Below are 973 nucleotides of genomic sequence, written 5' to 3'. Positions count from 1 at the left end.
TTTGTTTTTTGTGTTTGTTTTTTTGTTTTGTGTGTGTGTGTGTGTGTGTGTGTGTGTGTGTGTGTGTGTGTGTGTGTGTGTGTGTGTGTGTGTGTGTGTGTGTGTGTTTATTTAGGGGGGGGGTTAATTAATATCGAATAAGTTCAGTTTCAGTATATACCGTTTTGAAATCAGTATAAATCATGTACTCTACAGATTTTGATGGAAAACATGGAAAAAATATAATTACTTTTTGATTAAGGCTTACTTCTTTTCTGTTGCTCTTGGCCTTTGGGCCAGGATCAAAGTGTAGTATCTATTCTTTCGATGCGGCACTTCACTTTTTTGGTCTCGGTTAATGAAGGAGAAATCCTTCAGGACTGATATACTTTTTTTTTTATTTTTGTTACTGACCAGAGTACCCCTTTTGGGGGAACTGGTTTCTCCCCACCTCATGTCTAACTCTCGTGGGAAGGCAAGTAAACAAAAAAATAAAATAACTGCAATGTTACCAGGCCATGCGGACTTCCAGACGTTTGAAAAACCTACTATTTAACAAAGAAGTTTTTCTTCGAAATATATTATGGAATACGGTCAGGCACATTAGATCACTGTCTGGAAGCTGCACTCAAAGTTTTTTTTTGCTTTTTGCCAAAACATTAGAAAAGAAGAAAAACGAAATGTAATGAAAAATTGGTATTTTAGTAAACTTTTAAACCAACGCATTTCAAGTGAAAACAATTTTACGTACTTACCTGTTATGGTGAGATTAGTATAAATTCGAAAAATGGTCTAAAATTATTTCAAATAATAAAAAATCTGCCAGAGATACGGTTTCAGATATCTCCATTAAAGATGGCGATAGGGATGATTTAGTCAAAATTATTGATTGCAGTTACCTCCCCTTGGATCTTGCGAACTCTCCGCCATTAAAGTATACATTCAAACTCAATAAATCGTTAAACTCGAAATTTTTCATTTTTACTTGTAATAA

The 973-nt window shown here is 34.3% G+C and overlaps 1 pseudogene; it reads left to right on the top strand.

The window, feature by feature from the left end:
- Positions 1 to 253: 253 nt before the first annotated feature.
- LOC145256666 (U2 spliceosomal RNA) lies at positions 254 to 466 on the top strand (annotated as a pseudogene).
- Positions 467 to 973: the final 507 nt, after the last annotated feature.

This window comes from Euprymna scolopes, chromosome 32 (assembly GCF_053919585.1).
Source record: "Euprymna scolopes isolate OS-2025 chromosome 32, ASM5391958v1, whole genome shotgun sequence".
Lineage (NCBI taxonomy): Eukaryota > Metazoa > Mollusca > Cephalopoda > Sepiida > Sepiolidae > Euprymna > Euprymna scolopes.
The sequence above is the reverse complement of the archived record's forward strand: the minus strand, read 5'-3'. Positions and strand labels throughout refer to the sequence as shown.